This window comes from Mytilus galloprovincialis, chromosome 7, assembly GCF_965363235.1.
Source record: "Mytilus galloprovincialis chromosome 7, xbMytGall1.hap1.1, whole genome shotgun sequence".
NCBI lineage: Eukaryota > Metazoa > Mollusca > Bivalvia > Mytilida > Mytilidae > Mytilus > Mytilus galloprovincialis.
The window spans coordinates 82,717,509-82,738,531 of NC_134844.1; the positions used below are offsets into that span (position 1 = coordinate 82,717,509).

Below are 21,023 nucleotides of genomic sequence, written 5' to 3' on the forward strand. Positions count from 1 at the left end.
AAAAAAAAGACACACCACTCCAACATAACCAAAAAAACAAGGAAAGTCACAAATAATTACTTGATCGTATCTTTCATTTTTCTACTCTCTGATATCTTCCTACTTCTTCCTTTATCAATTGTTGAATGATTTCCAATTTTCTATTTTTAATACCTCGATTAGAGGAGAACATGATTCCATAACAGCATGTGTGATAGTTCATGTTATTCGAACAAAAAATGTATTTGTTAATTTTATATTAAACGAACATGCATTTGTTCTGTGGTGTTCGTCATTTTTATTTATTACACTTTGAAAATATAAGATAAGATAACATAAGATAAGATATTGTTATTCCAGTTAAACGGACAATGAAGAACAAAGATGAAGAGCAAAGTAATTTATTACAATAATTTGTATATTTGACACGAATAACTTTGTTGATCATACATATGAATAAAATCAACTAAATTTAAAGAATGTAAAACATATTACATAGAATATAAACAGGCAAATATTCTTAGTATGTTACATATATTCTTCATAGCTGTACTATATAAATAGTTTTTTGAGTTTAAAACGTATTGTTCTATAAATTGCAATATTTTTTAATACCCTTTGAAAAAGGCTATTGAAATTGACACTTAAAAATTGTGTTTAACATTTCGAAATTATTCTGATCTTGCAAAGTGCCTGTGTGTCTAAACAATATTTTACTTCCTAACAATTTTCTTTATCAATTGCAAAATAAGTCAAGAGTTTATCTTTATCTGATTTTTTTTCCTATAATCTTTCCAATAATTTAGAAAACTTTTACATGATTAGTTAAGTACATAATTGGTCAACACTTGCATGTAAGTTTGATTAGTCTAGTTTATTTTCATTTAAAAATCGATACTTAAAAGCCAGTAGTAATCTTTTATACATGTAACTCTTTATTACAAATATATGAAACATATAATAAACCATCTTAAGTGTTCTCTTACCTATGCAAAGATTTTAACATACACAAAAAACATTGAAAAATACAGGAATTAATAAAAAAAAAAATGGTTTGCCCGAATAACTACACATAGCTTAGTCTTTTTACAATTTTAACAGATAAATAAATAGTTAATGCTTTAAAGTGTTTCATTTTACCATTTGTGTACGCGACCTTCATCATTTCTCTCTTCGACCTCACGGTTAGTTTCCCTTCCTTCTCTAAAATACTCTGACGAACCATAACGTTTGGATCTTCGGAGAAACTCTATCGCCTTCTTCTTTTCTAACTTAAGACTTGACAAGTCCTGCGCCATTGCTTCATTACCTAATTAGTAAAAAAAACTTGACATGTAAATAAACTCATTCATAGATATCAGGATTAAAATTTATTTCTACGCCAGACGCGCGTTTCGTCTACAAAAGACTCATCACAGGGGCGGATCCAGCCATTTTAAAATGGGGGGGGGGGGGGGGTCCCGACCCAGGACAGTGACGCTCGAATCAAAAAATGTTTAAAAGGCCAAATACATAACGAAGTTGAAGAGCATTGTGTACCAACAATTCCTAAATGTTATGCCAAATACAGCCAAGGTAATCTATTCCTGAGGTAAAAAAGCCTTAGTTTTTCAAAAATTCAAAGTTTTAACAGTTAATTTATAATTATGAACATATCAATGATAACTCAATTCAACACAGAAGTGTTGACTTAATGGAGTGAATTAATTTAATGGAGTGATTCTAGTTCAAGAATACAAGAAGAACAACGGTTCTTTCGAGTTCATCGCATTCCCAATTAAAGCTAATTTTATGAAATTCATTACCAGTGTTATCAACTCATGAACACATTATGCCACACGTAAGGGCCTCTGGACGTAATCTTTTGGGGTATCGTGTTGTCAGTTACGTCAGTTCGAACTTCCGTTTACTGCCATTAGTTCAAATTTGCCAATTTCGCTGTTGTAACTGTTATCAGTATGCTACACAAACTGGTAAATTACCGATCTTTGCTTGTTTTGCAACAAACTCGAACATTAATATTGAATTAAACATCTATATATGTTCATGTATTTATATTGTTATCAACCGATAATATTGAATTAAACATCTATATATTGAATTAAACATCTATATATGTTCATGTATTTATATTGTTATCAACCGATTTCGAGCCAACGTATATATATTTTCAAGTAGGACATCTAATCAGCATTAACTGATGAGCATTAATATAAATAAATATACATATACTAGAACTATCTAAGAAAGAGTTGATGGGGTAACTGTAAACACACATTTAAATTTAAATTTAAGTTTAAGTTAGTATGCCTTAAATAGAGTTGGTCTGGTAACCGAGAACACATTTATATATGCGTAATGGGGGTATAAAAGGTCATATATTATATATAGGATTAAACATTTTTCAGTTAGTTTGTGAGTTTTAAGAAAAAAGTTTAATCCTTATAATTCTATATCTTGGAATATTGCGATACTTCTGTGTAGGATTGATTGAAATTACACAGAATAAGTCAATTATGATTATATAAATTCTGTGTAAGGAAGCTACCATTTAATTTTATTGTTTTTTTTATTTGGGGGTGGGGGTAGGATGAAAAATATTATTCGGTCATGCCTCTTTTTTATCATTTTAGCCTGCCTTTTTTAAAATAAAATTGTCATCCTGCCTATTTTTGCCAAGTTGCTCATCATGCCGTTTTTACTCAATACTTTTGTTCTACTCAAATTTCATCCTATAACCCCTCATAAAATTCAAATGGTAGCTCACTAATTTCAAACACTCCTGTCTGTCTTAAAAGTTCGTCCAATGACGGATACAATACTCGGACGCCTTTATTTTCGGTTTTCTCACAAAATAACCCAAACTGAATATTCACAAGCGAGGATGACAAATGCGACTATGCATGGTGCCTATAGAACACATGCGCATGATGAATGATTTATTGTGGAAAGAAAAGAAGCGACACACAAAATGAGGTCTTCTCGTTTAATAGTATAGTTATTATCGTCACAAAGTCAATGACGTTGAATTTACTAAGTTCTTTCTGCAATATCGAAATTGATTATATTTGAGTGTATTCATCAGTTAAAAAAACCGTTGATCATTGAATCCTTTACCTGTTGTTTGATTAGTCTTTGGTTCCTTAAAATGATTTTCAAAGGAATTATTCTACGACATGGTTTTACACTTATATGTTTCTTTCGAGAGCAATTTGGGGAGATTTGAATCACTAAAGAATATTAAAGAAGTATTGTTGTTTCATATAGCCTCGGCATCCGGACTGTTTTATATCAAAGATATCAAGCTGTTCACAAACATTCGTAGTTAACATAACAGAAAATACATATGCCCTATAAATGAACGAGAATTACAACATGCAAATGTCCTATCAGTTCTATAAAATGAGTTTCCCAAAAGTGCTGTATTATATTCGGATTAACGATTCTACATCAATATATTAAGGAAGACAAGTTTAAATTATATCTAGACGTTGTAATATTTCGAATTTTAGTTCCCTCGTAGACTTGCGTTCGGTTTTAAGCATGACAAATGCTAGAATTAAAACAATTACAGAAAAAGCTGATTAGGAAATCATTTACTTAAACTACAAAATGTGTTTAATCTTAAAATCGTCATATAATGTAACAACGTGAATCGAAACGAATAATCCTTATCTGAAGTTTGCAAAAACATCCAAAAAAAACCGCCAAAAAACAGGTTTTGAACATATTTTTGTATATCTCGAATTGTTCTCATTGTTAGACAATTTTGATATCTATCTTTCTACAAAGGACATAAATTGTTTGAAAAATGATGATTCTACGAACCTTTAAGTGCTTCACTGACTCCAAGAAATACCAAAGTAATTGACATTATCAAAAGAGTTGTAGAAACCATGTTTTCGTCTTTCTTTGCTTTTAAAAAAAATCTACAACACGGTGGGTATGGTTGTCCGGCGAGAGAACGTACTGTGCTGGTGATTTGGTCCTGACGGGTGCTGGTGGGTCCTGATTCTGTGCTGGTGGGTTTGTTTACATTGTATCAGAACGGCAATAAAACGACTGTTTTGTTGCTTAATTTTTCTCTGATGCGTCATAAGTACCATGCAAAGTATATTACAACAATATAAAATTGCAAAAGTCGTGCAAGTTCGTTAAACGGAATTGTACTGACGATGTGCTGGTGATAAGAAAAACGGTCCTGGTTCTGTGCTCCTATGTCCTGGTTCTGTGCCTTTATATTTTAGTTAAAAGTGGCAAATATTCAGTCAAGATCATTGATGCTGTACTGTTATTGACTACTAGTAATTAACTGTTGTCTGCTTTCTTGAAATTGGCATTGTTATGAATCTGTTTACTGTTATTATGAGAGAAAAAAAAACCTATTTTTATTCTTTTTATAATCTGTTAATGGAACCCTTCTTGCCCACTTTTAAGATAAGAAAATATGTTTACGATTTTCGGGATTACGATCATTTTGCAAGATCGCCAAAATACGTTGTAATTTATACAATACTTATATAAAGTAGATGATGTTGTATGTTTGTTGTCAATGGACAAATTTCCATAAGAAACCAAAGAAAGTATGTGTTAACAACCATACGTCATTGTACGACCTTCAACAATAACCCATAAAATAAAAATGTAAAAGGTTTTGTATAAAAATGGAGAGCAAAAATATAGAAGAAAGGACTTTCTGAGCGCGTTTGAATCATATGTCTTTAGCAGCTTAAAACACATTTGTTTGTGAAAAATTGAGTGGTGACTATAAGAATGACAATAGTATTGCGGGTTTGTTTGTTTGGTTTTTTTTTGGGGGGGGGGGGATGGGGGATAAGTTAGAGAGAGGTTACAGTGAAAGTGTTAAGCTTGGAATAGTTTCCCTTAAGATTTAAAAGCTGTATTTTGAATGAATGAATGAATGAATGAATGAATGAATGATTTTATTCTCATAAACTAGTACATAGCTACAGAGATAATAACAGTTCATATATAATACATATCTTTGTTTCGCATGTGTGAAAATAAATAACATTATAATAATATTATTACAGTTCCTCTAACCAGGAGGACAGACTTTCAATGATATATATCTTATAAATCTACACAATTTTTCTAGTTCTACAACATTTTCAGATGAGAATACATTTTTAAATTTAATAATGTTTGCATTTTTGTTACAATAGTGTGGTAAATATTTTTCTCTTTCTATGTTAAAACAATTGCATGACAAAATGTAGTGAAATTCATCGCCAATATCTTTAGAGCTACAGAGATTACAAGACCTTTCCGATCTCGGAATAGTTTGCCACCTTCCTGTCTCCACTTGCAAAAGATGATTTCCGCATCTAAATTTACACAAAGTATATAAAAAATTAAAAGGCAAAGTCGACAAATACTTTTCAAATTTAAATTCAGTCTTGAAAATTCTATAACATAAACCTTTTGAAGATTGGTGTAAATCTGCACACCACTCTTGTCGAAATTGGTCTTTAAGCTTTTGCTCAATACTTAATTTTATCCATTTTTTGTTAAAATAATCTTGGCAATGCCATACATTTGACATGCCACATTCATCAAAAATTTTCTTAAAGGGAAAATTCGCGATTTTTTACTTATGGTTTAAATATGTTCATTATGACAAAATATATATATTCACAAAGTTTTATCGCTATATGTCCAGTAATAAAGGAGAAATTCAACAATTAATGAAATTTTTTAACTACTTCCTGTAGGTCGTGACGTTTTCTCCTGGTTTTTGCATGCCGGGATTTAAAATACAATCAGTAAAAGTCTTGGTTTTTAATGATATTTAAACTTAATCGTAAGCGCGCCGATGACTTATGGTTTATCTAATAAACATCCGATAATAAGAAGATAAGACGCACAGACGTGCAATTGTACACATTCATGAGATAAATTTTCTATGTTAAACGTATATATTCGAATTATTTTAGTAGACAACCAAAAAAGTTATAAATTTATTAATTAATGCATTTTCGGACTGATATATGAGGTGAACAAAATAAAGTACAATATGTTGGTGTACTCTTATTGACCTTTTACTATCTCTGCTTTGACTAGATTTATACGATGTGTGTATTCACGGTTCTGTGGCAAATTGAATACTCTTAGATGGCTTGTTGAAAGGTAAATTGTTATTTGCACTTCGGTATTTAACCACGCCTCTAGGGCACACCTTGCCAGGTGTGACTGTCTATTCGGATCAGTGGATTATAAAACAAGGGAGCATTCAATATACACATCTATAATACTAATTCAAGTTTCAAGTTTGTTACAAATAAAAATAGATCGCCGTGGAATTATTTAATTATATTTGCTGTATCATTTATTTCAATTCAAATAAATTAATTTACTAAGTAATAAAATTTAAACAATTTTCGGTTAAGACGGGAAACTTAATTCATGTGTCAGAATGAAATGATATACACCTCTTGTCCTTGATGTATGTCTCATTAAAAAGGGGAATTAGAAATAGCTTTACCAAAGCATTTTGATTTTCTTTATTAGGCAAAAAATGTACGAGAACACTTACATTTAGACTTTTGAAAGCCATGTATTAATGTATATCTGAAACTATCTGAAGATAAGTAGATAAATCTACCGAAGCGGAGTATAATATGTACGAACAAAGAAAAATACTTTTGTTTTTAAATCTTTGCACATTCATGATTAATTATTGTTATCTTATTACTCATTCAATTACTTAATTGGTACCTAAAATATGTCTACCGCTTGGCATTAAAACTCGGTGTAGTATGAAGGGTTTTATTACATATACTAGATTATATTATTTGGATGAGGATTTGAGCTATCCTATAAAACACATTTATTAGTTAACTACATTCGAGCCCAAAGGATATTAACTTAAATGATTCAATTAACTTTACTCACATATTACTTATATTTCTATCTTATGATTTTTGCGTGCTTGTTTTTATAGAACAGTTTATATATGGTCCAAAAATTTATCATAAAATCATAAATAAAAATATCTTGTTCGGAGAATGATAGTACTATAACAGTGGTTCCAGTCAGTCAAAAGAGTCAGATTTTGACGAGTATGGTCATATTGGGTACGCACTAGAGCCAGGGTATACCGAAGAAGAGTTCCATAAAATGGAAGCCGCAGAAAGTTCCCGAAATCAAGATATCCTTAGCAACCATCGCTAGTTTTTAAAACACAGATTGGTGTTCGTGTACTAACTGCATACTTATGCCGTTATTAACGGAATGTCTATGTTGCCACTAATTTACTCTCTTTGATCGTAATATTGAATTGGGTGAATGCATAAGTAACAGCATCGATTTTATAACAGTTTGTCTGAACCCGGTTGTTCTTGAAACTAACTATATAAGTTTTTTTTAAGTACAATCGTATTCATATTATACATGTTAAATGAATGAACAAATATTAAACCTATCTGTTTATTGTTTTCCGTCCATGTCTGCTCATCGCCAGAAATAAAGTTTGTCGCACGAAAAAATGGTGTTAATTCCAGAGTCAAAATTTAAAGAACTTATTTTCCATGTTTTCTGGTATTGTTCGAAAGAGAATTGACCTAACAGAAGATTTACTATCTTAGGCTGTCAGTAACACATGTAGAGTAGTGGGTCGTTGTTGGACATGCAAATCTTATAAAGTGTATCATCTGTTAAATTTGCAGGTCACTGAAAGGGGAAGTTCCATACGGAAGTAGGTTTTGAGATTGATTTTTTTTTTATATCCAGTGACACATTTTACATGCGTATTCTTGAACGTTTGATACATCATTTACTCTCAAATTGCAAAAAACGAAAACTTCCACTTGTATTTATAGTATTTGTTGAAATAGTCCTCGTCTCACAACGTATAATACTCTATCTATTTGACCAACGATGTTCAAAAACAAAAGACAGCGAATTTTATGTCATCTTTCCCTATTTTTGAATGTAACTTATAAGGCTGTTCAACTGGCAAGAATACCGCCAGAGACATATATACATGTCTCTGATACCGCTAAAGCGAACAAGCAGTTTATTCTTTAAATTGCTATCATATCACGGCAAGAAAGAAAATAAATCCCGAAATTGATTTGAAACTTTAATACTCAATAGTTTTCCTAGAAAATACTCACACCCCTTTGGGATTATTAGTGTACGTCCAGTTGCATATATTTTACATGAATGTCGGAACAATTGTGATGATGACGAATTTCTTCCTTTATTCGAGAACAATCTAATTGATACATAAAACTGGGGTTTTACTATGTTCATAACTTCGATGAACCACAGCAAGATATATATCGACCTGTATTTAAATCAAACTGGTTCTCTTCTTCTTCTTCTTCTTCTTTTGGTATACAATATAGTCTGATACATGTATATATTTTAAATTGCACTATAGTTCCGTAACTTTCTATCCAGGCGTATAAGCCAACATCGGCAAGTGCGTACATTTTTTAAATCAATATTTTTGGTATGTACCAGTCTGTCCTTTACTATAATTGACAAATTACATTTTCCCAAATTAACCCTCGGAAAAAATATGTATATAGATTTTTATTTCTTCAAATCTGTTTTTTTTTTGTGGTATTTTTTATATTTTCATAAATAATATTCTTTACACCAGAAATGTTATTTATAAACAAGCGTACGAGTTAAATTATTGGCATCATATCACTTTCGGACACACAAGACAGAGATGTGTATTATACACCTGATAGTTCAAAATGGAAAGTTATAAGTCTGCCGTGTACACTGATCAATACCTACAGAAGTGAAACGATGCATGAACTTGCAAGCCCGACAGGAAATCGCTTGAATACCCGGACGTGTCACCTGAGTCCTCACACCCCTCACAATACCTTTGGGAGTAATACCTTTAGCCATGCTGGTGATCAGATGAGGAAAGATCCGAATTTATTTGAATAAAGTTTATTACTTTAAAGAATTATGAACGAATTAGATTTTTGAAAACAATTTTCACGGAACACTTATTTATTATTTGAACTGTGACTCTTTAACTAATTCCAATATTAACAGTTTCAAAATAACAGATATGTAATAATGGTCATTTAAAAAAAAATAAGAACATTTTCCGTATCAAGTTTATAGTTAGTCAGATAAAACAATCGTACGATTGACAAGATATCGACACGCAATTACGACTACATCGGTTACTGTAGTTTTGGTCCTTTGTGTTTTATAGACATATCGTGATTATAATCGTAGAAGATGACAAGATGGCGGAGCGTAGAAAATTGATACTCAACTTTTAAAATCGATGTTGATCTCTTATCTAGCGGAATAAAACTTTAATATCTATAAATTTGAGCCTTTTTATACAGAATGGACATAATATCAATTTTTGATTTTTTTGCGAAGTTTCCCTACATAAAATCCATTTATTTCCAATACCATAATTGTTATAATTAATGTATAGTAATTTATATAGTATACAGATTAATTTATTTTCATTTGTATTATCAAGAAGGCGACACCAAAAATTGATCATTCGTAATTTTGCATATAAAGAAATGGGGTATCTCCCAAGTTCTCCATAAATCATAAAATTTGGAGTCGAGTTTTTAAGTTTTAAAATGTGCTTACAGAATTTCAAATGAACTCGCTCAAGTATATCAAAATTTTCGTATCCCCAAATTTCAGCCCCGTATAGAAGAATGGGTACAACAGCTTTATCAAACATTTCTAGTTGGCATTCAATCGATAAGTGATTCAATCTGCTCTTCTTGATAACACTATACATAGCCTTAGTTGCTTGGTCTCGTAAATATTTTCTAGTTTCGAAAAAAAGATGAATTTCTAGAAAAAATAACACCAAGGTATTTATAATGTTTAACTATCTCTATCTCTATTATCTCTACTTTAAAAGAAAAATGTATCTTACAGCTATTAAGAATCACTTGCTGTATCTGTAAGATTTTTTCAACATATTTTTTTTGTCTGAACGGTTATCAGGTATTTTTTTCGAAAGTTCGATAGAACACTAAAAAAAAATCACTATTTTATGAAAGGGCAGACTAGAATATGTCAGAGAATATGTCAGAGAATAAAGACGAGAGAAACTAAGATTTCTTAGCTTTTTCATTTCAAAATTCCAAAATAAATAAATATTTTTGATAAAGAATTACAGGGGAGGAAGTGAACAATGTGTCCTACTTTTCTATATTTAAATATTTTTATGAATAAAAAATCAAATGTGCCTTAATTATGATTGAAAATGAGTAAATGGAAAAACTACCAAACTAAAATACATTTTTATTTTAATATTGGTAATATCACTAAGCTTTTAAGTTTTGTGTGTCAAACACACCATCTCTGTAGTAATGACTCCTTATTAAGATATTTCACATCTCCATTTTTTTTCTGCATTTTTTTATATTGTGAATTCTTAGTATTATTATATTAAAATGTAGACTTAATTTATATTTAAAAAAACTGAATCTAAAGCCAGATAAATCAAACATTTTTGTTTCTATCTATCCGTTTTCAGGACTTTAACAATCAACGTAAACACGCCTGGAAAGTAAAATGCGTACTGTGCTGTCTGTAATCGACCATTTTTAGACACCCTCCTAAAAAACAAGCCGGGGTGGGGGTTCAGAGATGCAAATTAAGTACTTAGATCAATATTTTATATTTTCGTGTATGGTTTATCACCCCCTCCTGTGGCCTGTCAATTACGAAAATGTGCAAACTGCAATAGTATCAAAACAGCACAGACAATGAATAATAGAGATATAATTTTGTACATATACATGTATCAAGGGGAAACTTCTTGCAAAGCATTATTATTTATAGTTCATTATTGTATTTAGTAGAAAAAGAGAATTTGGTGAAAATAAAATCACTTTTTTTGTAGAAAATTCACAGACCTTTGTACAGAAATTTTTGTTATGTTTAGCATGGGATCAACACAAGGGTACATTATCCTTAAAAATCTATTTAAAAGTATTTGAAACTAACGTTTGCTTTGTTAATTGTGCCTTCAATTTCAAAAATTAAAATATCTCGTAACTTCATACTACCAATTGAGTATAAAACAAGTAAATAAGTTTAAAAAAGAAACTCTTAGATTAAACACCTAGATTTAACTTTAAAAAGTCATAACAGTTTAAAACAATACAAATCTACACACACAAATAACTGGCTTAATTTCAACTGATTTTCAACCCGAATCGCTATAAGATCATATATAAGCTCCTGTGTCGAGGGATCGTGTGAGGTTCATTTATTGTCTTGGCGTCCGTATTACAATGACCAAATGTTACCAAATGATTTTTTCAAGAGTGAATCCAGGAAAAACAATATTCATCAACAAACCAGACCACTGTCTGTTAAAATGTATTCGAGTTTTTAGTTACAGCCGATTCCATTGAGTATGTAGGCAAATGTTATATCTTTGGTTAGCTTGCTTGTTAGCTAAACCGTGAAGTCATTGTTAGGTAAGGTCTATACCCTCCTTTCGAATTAGCCTGGTCCTACAGACAGAAAGATGTGTCATTTGTCGGACTAGTCTACTCTTAAAGTAGGGTAGTTTACATAACCTAACAATGACTTTTCTGTTCAGCAAGCAAGATAACCAAAGATATTCCCTTTGTCTACACATTCATTGAAATCGGCTTTAATATTGCAAATGTTCAAGCAATTAGGGCAAAACTTACCGAGTAAAAAAAATCGAAATGTCTATCACCTTGCACATTTCAGAAAATTCAGATCAGATAACGAAACTGGGTCCAGCAACATTTATAAGCAATTTAAGATTTTGACCCTCACAGTTTCCATTCACCACAAATATTCTCGTTACAACGAATCAAATACCAGTTGCAGCCTTTTGTTTATCTATTAATATATGTATACGGATAAAGTTATGAAAGGCAGCAGGGTCACCAGGGTGAGGAGTCCATGTCATCTGAAATAAATGCTAAGCATAGATCTAGAAAGCGGCAGATAATCATGGCATTAAAAAAACTCTCTTCTTTTCGACTTTTTTCGAACAAATTGACACATAAAATGAATTATATAGTATTATGGAATTTTTAACTTGTGTTCAATTCATTGGTTACACCTTTTACTAGGATAACAGTCCTGTCAAGTATGAGCTGGGTAAAATATTTCAGAAAAGAAGATGGAAATGTGAAAGTTTCCGTGCGTCAGGTGCAACAGCATACGAACAGCTAACATGTCTCGTCAGGGTGGAAGCTAAAAAGTCCACGAAAATATGATTTAAAACCTTTATTCGTTCCAACAAAGATATTGTGATTTTGTTGAGGATTTAACCATCTACGACAACAAAATTTCTTTTTTTTTTTTAGAATTTACAGCTCTTCTATAAATATATGCAAAGCAAACCATGATTGATTAAATTGCTTGCTATGATTGTTTGGATGTTTGTAAACGACAGGTAAGTAGTCTGTTTACTATATACTACAATTTATTTGGAAAATAAACATTAACTTCAATTCCTGTCAGTTTGTATTTGTCCAATCAAATCCCAGTATGTATTGAAACTCCGCCTACCTATTGTTTGAAAACATCCAAGCAAACATAGCAAGCAAGTCAATCAAATATTTTTTTGCATGCTTTTATAGAAGAGCTGTACTATATAATGCAAGGAAGCGTTTAAGTCTTTCGCCAAAAAATACTATCAATTTCTTTTTGTCCTATGTAAACTTACGTACCATTTCCTTCCATTCATGATCATTAAATTGAACTGTAAAATATTGCTTGGTACCTTCTTAATTCCTTTATGAGTCTTATGTAAACATAATTATGACAATAACTGTTGTGAGAACAAGATTCACTGCACACTTTTAAAGTTCTGCTTCATCAAACATTAAAATGTGAACTTAAGTTTTGAGACTTTTTTAATCTACACGATTGGGATTTTTGTATATGAGAACATGGTTTATCTATTAGTTGAAAATGCGGCTTTGAACTAGCTTTCAGTACCTGCAAGCATTCGTTATTCAATAATGTGTGTCTTTGTGTTATTATTTTATGTAATAAATTGTTGTTTTGGTACACCACTGTAACAATGAAGGAGGAAATGAGGAGGGTTGGTTGGGTGGAAGTGGGGAGGGGTATGCGGAGCGCTAACAAACATGTCTATGCGGCATTGGCTTTGATCATTGTTGAAGCATCAATGTAAGGGGCATTTAAAATATCTTAATAAAACTATTCTTATTTTAGATACTATATATTGTTATCTGATATTGGACGAAAGATGTTGCCCTTTTATGTAATTATTTAATACAAGTTACGATCATTTCAAAACACATATTAAACAGCCAAATGGATGCACAAGAGCTAAAATAGGAGTCATAGATCCTATTGACAACAATTATCTGCCCAATTTTATTGATTTTGTAACATTTGTTTCAAATATGACCAACTTCTTATCCAAAATCACCAGCACCGTATCAACCCCCACCAGCACAATGACAGGACCCACCAGCACAGTATCAGGACATGAATAAATTGAGAAAATGCTAAATGTTAATAAATTGCAATGTTTTTTCACAAAATAGTTTTGTCGCGTGGATTGCGGTATAGAAAGCGGACTCTATGAGAATTTTTGTTTTATTTTTTCAGTTCGAGATTTTCTGAAAATGAGCATTTCTGTGTTACGCTTACTGAAAAAGTTTAGAGGGTCAACTTTTTAATGGTTTACATATGAACCCATAAGAAACAAAATTGAAAAATCTCAACCGTTTTCTTCCATTTTTTATGAGTGAAAACGTCAAAAATCATTATTTTCGTCTTTGTTTACATTTTTTCATTGATCACCAGCACCCGTCAGGACCAAATCACCAACACAGTACGTTCTCTCGCAGGACAACCATACCCACCGTGTACAAAATATAATTCAATACAAATGAAGACTTATTAAGCTGTATAAAAACATTGTACAGTATTTAATTTTCCATATGAATTTCACTTCCTTAGCTAATTAATTAACATCACCTCGATTTGGAGACAGCTTGATTAATATTCGTCTCCGTGAATAAGAAATTAAGAACGCGATTTAAAGTTCTCCTTTCTCGTTTCTCTTTCCTATTTTTCTAAGTACCTGTTTATATCAAATTATAACACAATGTAGATGTTATTTACACATACACCTCTAAGCTCAAGGTCAGCAGGTAATAACGATTTACATCCTGAGTCAGCAATTACATTCAGCTACAAAATGAGTTTACGCTCAGGAATAAGATTCGTACTGTTCTGTGGCTATTTTAATAAAGACTCTTACCACAAAAATTGTTCGAAAGTAAAACTGAAGAGGTCATGACTTACGAGTATTTTTTCTTGTAATATTTTTGTGAAATTAGTCTCTGATCTGCTCCTGAATTACTGCATTGTATGGCCCAAAATCAAGGTGAAATTAATTAAATTTAAACATATGCTTGACCATATGACCATATCGGTATTTCATCATTTATTATTTTTTGTTCGAAAGTGAAAAAAAACATAGGCGGTTTTGGCATACACCTTTTTACTTTTTTCTTTGAGTTTGAATTATAATTTTTGAAATCAAACTTCTTCTTATTTCAAATTGATTTCATATATTATTGTGTTCCTTCTGTTATTCATACGATTTACATATCATTGCAAGTTCTTAAAAATATAAGCTACTACTAAAAATAATTTGAAATATTTAAAAAAAAAAATGATAAAAGAAAAAGAAGAGCATTCATTATCCAAGGTACCTCTGAGTAAAACAGGTGACTTCTTGATAAACAGTTCATTTAGATATTTAAAGAATAATGGAATCTTATTTCGTTTATAATTAATGTTTTCAGCAGTTAATTTTCATTTCATGTGTGGGTGTGAAATACCATAAAGTATAGGAGTACTTTATGCTTTCTATGCTCAACATAATCATTAATATCTATAAACAATTGTATTTTGTGTATATATCATGATAAAATTTATAATATTGTGCTCTATAAATATATATTATTATTATTATTTTGATGACTCTTATGAAGATTTGTTTAACTAATGGGATTATCCTTTTGAAATAAAGATTATTTGTTTATTTATAAGTAAAAAAAACCCCGCTTACCTTCAAATGGTTGAACTGTGATCGTTTTAGTAAATAAAAAGCCTATATATAATGATGTTGACCTTAACATTTGATATTGCGTTATAAATACAGGCTACCGTATGTAGTAGCAGCTTCCTATCATTGTCCTATCACTGGCAGATAATTTCCGATACATGTAAGTATTGATACAACGTACATGTAGTTTCGCATTAATGAGACGAAATGTTCTAGTTATGTGAAAAGTGTTGATATTTATGACCTCTAAATTCTACGATATATGGGTTATAGTAAAGTCAAAGAGTGACAGGGTTTAATACAAAGAGTATGGGTTATAATAAAGTCATAGAGTGACAGGGTGTAATACAAAGAGTATGGGTTATAGTAAAGTCAAAGAGTGACAGGGTTAAATACAAAGAGTATGGGTTATAGTAAAGTCAAAGAGTGACAGGGTTTAATACAAAGAGTATGGGTTATAATAAAGTCAAAGAGTGACAGGGTTTAATACAAAGAGTATGGGTTATAGTAAAGTCAAAGAGTGACAGGGTTAAATACAAAGAGTGTGGGTTATAGTAAAGTCAAAGAGTGACAGGGTTTAATACAAAGAGTATGGGTTATAGTAAAGTCAAAGAGTGACAGGGTTTAATACAAAGAGTATGGGTTATAGTAAAGTCAAAGAGTGACAGGGTTTAATACAAAGAGTGTGGGTTATAGTAAAGTCAAAGAGTGACAGGGTTTAATACAAAGAGTGTGGGTTATAGTAAAGTCAAAGAGTGACAGGGTTTAATACAAAGAGTGTGGGTTATAGTAAAGTCAAAGAGTGACAGGGTTTAATACAAAGAGTATGGGTTATAGTAAAGTCAAAGAGTGACAGGGTTTAATACAAAGAGTATGGGTTATAGTAAAGTCAAAGAGTGACAGGGTTAAATACAAAGAGTATGGGTTATAGTAAAGTCAAAGAGTGACAGGGTTTAATACAAAGAGTATGGGTTATAGTAAAGTCAAAGAGTGACAGGGTTTAATACAAAGAGTGTGGGTTATAGTAAAGTCAAAGAGTGACAGGGTTTAATACAAAGAGTGCGGGTTATAGTAAAGTCAAAGAGTGACAGGGTTTAATACAAAGAGTATGGGTTATAGTAAAGTCAAAGAGTGACAGGGTTTAATACAAAGAGTATGGGTTATAGTAAAGTCAAAGAGTGACAGGGTTTAATACAAAGAGTATGGGTTATAGTAAAGTCAAAGAGTGACAGGGTTTAATACAAAGAGTGTGGGTTATAGTAAAGTCAAAGAGTGACAGGGTTTAATACAAAGAGTGCGGGTTATAGTAAAGTCAAAGAGTGACAGGGTTTAATACAAAGAGTATGGGTTATAGTAAAGTCAAAGAGTGACAGGGTTTAATACAAAGAGTATGGATTATATTAAAGTCAAAGAGTGACAGGGTTTAATACAAAGAGTGTGGGTTATAGTAAAGTCAAAGAGTGACAGGGTTTAATACAAAGAGTATGGGTTATAGTAAAGTCAAAGAGTGACAGGGTTAAATACAAAGAGTATGGGTTATAGTAAAGTCAAAGAGTGACAGGGTTTAATACAAAGAGTATGGGTTATAGTTAAGCCAAAGAGTGACAGGGTTTAATACAAAGAGTGTGGGTTATAGTAAAGTCAAAGAGTGACAGGGTTTAATACAAAGAGTATGGGTTATAGTAAAGTCAAAGAGTGACAGGGTTAAATACAAAGAGTATGGGTTATAGTTAAGTCAAAGAGTGACAGGGTTTAATACAAAGAGTATGGGTTATAGTAAAGTCAAAGAGTGACAGGGTTTAATACAAAGAGTATGGGTTATAGTAAAATCAAAGAGTGACAGGGTTTAATACAAAGAGTATGGGTTATAGTTAAGCCAAAGAGTGACAGGGTTTAATACAAAGAGTATGGGTTATAGTTAAGCCAAAGAGTGACAGGGTTTAATACAAAGAGTATGGGTTATAGTTAAGCCAAAGAGTGACAGGGTTTAATACAAAGAGTATGGGTTATAGTAAAGTCAAAGAGTGACAGGGTTTAATACAAAGAGTATGGGTTATAGTTAAGCCAAAGAGTGACAGGGTTTAATACAAAGAGTATGGGTTATAGTTAAGCCAAAGAGTGACAGGGTTTAATACAAAGAGTGTGGGTTATAGTTAAGCCAAAGAGTGACAGGGTTTAATACAAAGAGAGTCAAAATAAAATGTGAATCAAGTGCAATAATCACTAGCAAACCAGCAATAATCCCACCCAGAGCACCGAATACATTATTTTCACTACAAGCACGCACATACGCACACACCAATAAGAATTGTCAAAATTTCCATCTTACTCAGTGGTGACAGTTATTTCAATGTGCTGGCTCTATAAAAAAATCATTTTTGATGTAAGTTCATTGGTCCAGTACAAAGAAGACATATAGAATCCGGCTCTACTTATTAAATCTTTTGAATTGTTGCAAGTTTGATTTAGTTCAGAAAATCACAAAAGTAATGAAAACACAAAACGTTACAAAACTTTAACATTCACAATAAAAAAATAATAATGACAAAACATTGCAAGGAATAATGAGTACATTAAACAAATATATTATGTGGTTACTTCTATGTACAAACGTTTAAAAAGACTTATGTTAATATTATCATGTATATGTTTAATAAAAATGTACAAGTTAAAAAAAAACCACATACATGCATATCATATAAAGAGAGTACTCTCTTTCTTTATGTGTTATTATACAAGTGTGAGTACCGATGAGTGTGGTTAGTATGCGTTTGGAAGAATGACAGTGTTTTCTGACAAAAACAATTTTCTTTTGTTGTTTTTTTTTTTCTCTTTTAGGTTTATATGTTTAAACTATGTTCAACTGTGACAGCCATTCGGAATATCAGACTTGTACCAAAAATAAAAATAAGCAGTGTCGTTTATTCAATTTAGTATTAATGTTCAATACTGTTTGGAGGAAACACTATGTGTCCATGATTACTGAACGATTCTGTTAAAATGTGTTCTGCCGTATTAAGTTATAAGCCTGGTATCTTTGATAACCATTTACACATCTCGGTCGATGCTACTATTGGTTGGCGTTTCGTCCCCGATGGTATCACCAGCCAAGTAGTCAGCACTTCGGTGTTGACATATATATCAATTAAATGGTCATTTTTATAAATTTCCTGTTTACCAAAGTATGATTTTTTCGAAATACTGAGGATTTTCTTATCCCAGGTATAGATTACCTTAGCTGTATTTGGCACAAATTTTTGGAACTTTGGGTCCTCAATGCTCTTCAACTTTGTTTTGGTTTGGCTTTATAACTATTTTGAGCTGAGTGTCACTGAAAAATTTACTAGACAGGACAATAACTCGTAAAGGAGTCAATTTTGAGCATTTGATTTATTTGTAGATCTGAACCTTATTTCTGTTTACAAATGATTTCTATAATCATATTTCAATCCCAAACTGCAAAATTTCCTTAAAATAACCAATTCAGGGGCAGTCCCCAAACAACAGATTGTCTGGTGTGTCTGAAAATTTCAGGGCAGATAGATCTTGATCTGATGAGAATTGTTACCAATTTCTAAATTAGATAATTCAGGCAGAGTTTGGTTTAATTTTGCCTAATACAAGTCAATAAACCATCGTGACAAAAAGTTTGTTCGTGTAACTGCTTATAGATGTCAGATTTTTAATAACATTGTACACTCTCAGTTGAAAGTTTATACTGCTGATAGTTTTAAAGCTTTTCTGAAACTTTAGTAAAATATACCTCATGTAGCTTCTTTGTACATTGATATCTCTAGTGAAGATTATCCTGTCGTAGTGGTTTAGCTTTATTTACATGTGTTGTGTAAGACTTGATGCATTGGTATTTACAGATTTACACTGCATTACACACCATTGAACTTTTTTTTTATCTGATAAAAAACTAGTCTTTGTTATTTTTTCTATTTAACTTGTTTTAAATTTTGGGCCTTTAAGGGCTTTCTCTATGCCATAAGGTGGTATGTGTTAAGCTCGTTGTTGAAAGCAATGACCTACAGTCATCAACATCAATAACAATGTTATTTTGTCTCTGATGGAGAGTTGTCTCATTGACAGTCCACATCTTATTCTGATACCTTTGATATGTTCCTATCAGTCTCATTGGCAGTCATACCAAATTTTATTCTGATATCTTTTATATGTTCCATCATTGGCAGTCATACCACATTTTATTCTGATATTTTTTATATGTTCCATCATTGGCAGTCATACTACATTTTATTCTGATACCTTTGATATGTTCTAATATTGGCAGTTATACAACATCTTATTCTGATACCTTTGACATTTTCCATCATTGGAAGTAATACCACATCTTATTCTGATACCTTTGACATTTTCCATCATTGGAAGTAATACCACATCTTATTCTGATACCTATCACACGTTCCATCATCGGCAGTCATACCACGTCTTATTCTGATACCTTTGACATGTTCCATCATTGGCAGTCATGTAACATTTTATTCTGATACCTTTGACATGTTTCATCGGTCTCATAGGCAGTCATACCACATCTTATTTTGATACCTTTGATTTGTCCCATATATTAGCAGTCATACCACATCTTATTCTGATACCTTTGACATGTTCCATCATTGGCAGTCATACCACATCGTATTCTGATACCTTTGATATGTCCCATCATTTGCAGTCATACCACATCTTATTTTGATACCTTTGACATGTTCCATCGGTCTCATTGGCAGTCATACCACATCGTATTCTGATACCTTTGATATGTTCCATCATTTGCAGTCATACCACATCTTATTTTGATACCTTTGATTTGTCCCATATATTAGCAGTCATACCACATCGTATTCTGATACCTTTGATATGTTCCATCATTGGCAGTCGTACTACATCTTATTCTGATACCTTTGATATGTTCCATCATTGACAGTCGTACCACATCTTCTTCTGATACCCTTGACATGTTCCATAGGTGTCATTGGCAGTCATACCACATCTTATTCTGATACCTTTGATGTGTTCCATCATTGGCAGTCATACCACATCTTATTCTAATACCTTTGATATGTTCCATCATTGGCAGTCATACCACATCTTATTCTGATACCTTTGACATGTTTTATCATTGGCAGTCATACCACATCTTATTCTAATACCTTTGATATGTTCCATCATTGGCAGTCATACCACATCTTATTCTGATACCTTTGATGTGTTCCATCATTGACAGTCATGTCACATCTTATTCTGATACCTTTGACATGTTCCATCATTGACAGTCATACCACATCTTATTCTGATACCTTTGACATGTTTTATCATTGGCAGTCATACCACATCTTATTTTGATACCTTTCACATGTTCCATCATTGGCAGTCATACCACATCTTATTCTAATACCTTTGATATGTTTCATCATTGGCAGTCATGTCACATCTTATTTTGATACCTTTCACATGTTCCATCATTGGCAGTCATACCACATCTTATTCTGATACCTTTCACATGTTCCATCATTGGCAGTCATACCACATCTTATTCTGATACCTTTGACATGTTTTATCATTGACAGTCATGTCACATCTTATTCTGATACCTTTGACATGTTCCATCATTGGCAGTCATACCACATCTTATTCTGATACCTTTGACATGTTCCATCATTGACAGTCATACCACATCTTATTCTGATACCTTTGACATGTTCCATCATTGACAGTCATACCACATCTTATTCTGATACCTTTGACATGTTCCATCATTGGCAGTCATACCACATCTTATTCTGATACCTTTGACATGTTCCATCATTGGCAGTCATACCACATCTTATTTTGATACCTTTGACATGTTCCATCGGTCTCATTGACAGTCATACCACATCTTATTCTGATACCTTTGACATGTTCCATCATTGGCAGTCATACCACATCTTATTCT

The 21,023-nt window shown here is 31.9% G+C and overlaps 1 long non-coding RNA gene across 2 annotated transcripts; it reads right to left on the reverse strand.

Annotated features, from left to right (window-relative positions):
• Positions 1–364: 364 nt before the first annotated feature.
• Positions 365–15,173, reverse strand: LOC143083814 (uncharacterized). 2 transcript variants are annotated; one of them, XR_012980884.1, is made up of 3 exons: positions 15,071–15,173; positions 3,808–3,908; positions 365–1,288 (listed from the first exon to the last, which is right to left on the reverse strand). It is a non-coding gene; the product is annotated as an uncharacterized LOC143083814 (long non-coding RNA). The 2 variants fall into 2 exon arrangements; XR_012980885.1 differs by lacking the exon at positions 15,071–15,173 and adding an exon at positions 14,075–14,194.
• Positions 15,174–21,023: the final 5,850 nt, after the last annotated feature.